Raw genomic sequence first — 2,153 nt, 5'->3', positions numbered from 1 at the left:
CCCTAACGCGGCATGTGTCTGTCAGCATTAACCATAACTTTGTTTCCCAAACAGTCAGCGTCAAATATAATTTGGAGTTGAGCTCTTTAAAAAAACATTATCTTTCCTTTTCTATTAAAACCAAATAAGGCCTGTTTTGTTCTTTTTCACGTATTCTGTCTATTGTTATTCTATAGAAGTTACAGTCTACTGGTTCCCAATCCGCACTGGAATTTAACCCTGAAACGCCAGCAGCAGTAATGGCTTGTCTCTGCTCCCAGTATGAACCCTGCAGGCTCCAGCAGCAGCAGCAGCCGTGCCGGGGCCAGACAGCATGCCAGCCCCGGCTCCCCCTTATCAACCTCGGGGCTTTGGCCTGGACCGTATACCGCAGAGTCCCATTAATCAGGGAAACATCACGTCAAACATGGCAGACTGAGGGAAAGGGCAAGTCTGGTCAAAGCTTCTTAGAAAAAGTTGCATGGTCCTATACATTGCACACAATATTGTGTGAGTCGAATAGCCTTTGGGTGAGTTTTGCAGTATTCCTGTGTGTCCATACAGCAGGTATGTTTGTGGATTGTTAGTTTATTTTATTGTATTTCACCCCCTATGGTAGGATCACTATACTCCGGTTTGGGCTTTTTATACAATACCCAGGCATATAGTTGTAGTTGTGCTACAGGACTAATACTTAAAGCTGTTTATGGAAGGGAATAATGTTTTATTCGACTCGTTGGCCTCTCTGCACACGCCCTTCCTGCAAATGCAGCATTGTTTGCTTTATGAGTTGCTCCAGTGTTCAGCTCCCTGCAGGAGTGTTGTTTAGGTCAGCTCATTGAGGTGTCATATGCTGCAAGTATTACACCGAGTAGGCTCGCACCGCCTCATGTGCAGTGGTTGGAAACGATGCATGCGTAAATGTCTGCGGTTTGCCTCTTGTTATTATTGCAGGCTCCGCAGGCCTACCACTTCTTCCGCCACACACCTCTTAAATATACCGGGAAAGGGATTCCCTCACTACTATAAGAGTTTAACCAAAGTGGAGATACTGCCATCTTTAAATGGATATTTCCCATCAGTCATCATTAGTTCTATTGTTAGTTTAAACTACCCACAATGTGGATAAGCACTCCTGTAGATCTATTTGGGGTCTATTTCCTTTCAAATCTGACACCTCTTTGCCTCAGGACATACTCCTTATCTGTTATTTAATTGAAGACTGGGTATGTCTAATTTTCCCTAAACGCCTTTAAACATTATGGAATTACTCGTGTTACAGAGTAAATGGAAAGACATTCGGGGACATTTAATGACAAAGTAGTGCAAGATATACCAAAGAGCAGCTGTGTTCCCAAAATAAAAGATTGTTAAAGAAGGGAAACCGCATAAAAAGTTTTAAAATCACGTCACTTCTTTGTTTTCATAAGACTCTCCTAAAGCAAATCCCAGGCCAATTTCTCCATCATTAACTCTGTTTAACCCCCCGCCCCCTCCAAAACAACATAGATTGTCCAACAGGAAATAAAGAGAAAGAGTCGGATAATTACACTCAGTCGCGTTTAATGAATGCTTCATAATTAAAAAAGAAAGGGAAAGTGCTTCAGAAATCCACCGTTCAAGTTTCCATTTCGAGTGCAGTTGTCCTATATATATTCACAACAAAAAGAAATCAATATACAAGAAAACCCCAGAAAAATTCACAAAAATAAATATTCAGTTTCATATAAACAACCAGTGACTTCAAATTCCATGTCAAAAACCTGACCTCAAGTATTGTATCAAAAAAGCGAAGTAAATGAGTGAATGAGGAGGGCAGGGAAGTGAGGAGAAGGAGGAGGAGGAGGAGGAGGAAGGGGGGAGAGTGTGCACGCAGCCTCTAGCTGCTGCACGATGCAATTGTTTACATTGATAGCGTCACTGTCAGAGAGCTATTTGTCTTAACGGTGGAAAGGCCCTCCCAACAGGCCATTACCACCATCTCCGTCCCTCAGCCGCGCATTGTGAGCGCTGCGTGAGAATAGGCTGGTGCGTCAGGGGGGCAAACCCGCACTGCTTTGGGCGCAGGCGATTCCTCTTCTTCCTATGCCTGTGCAGCCTATGCTTTTGACATGCGGATTAAAGGTTGAAAGCTTCGCTCTTGCAACACAGCAACTCCCCCCCCCCCCTTCCCC

The sequence above is a fragment of the Morone saxatilis genome, unplaced genomic scaffold (genome assembly GCF_004916995.1).
Source record: "Morone saxatilis isolate NCDOM2014 unplaced genomic scaffold, NCSU_SB_2.0 Contig0, whole genome shotgun sequence".
NCBI classification, from domain to species: Eukaryota; Metazoa; Chordata; class Actinopteri; family Moronidae; genus Morone; species Morone saxatilis.
The sequence above is the reverse complement of the archived record's forward strand: the minus strand, read 5'-3'. Positions refer to the sequence as shown.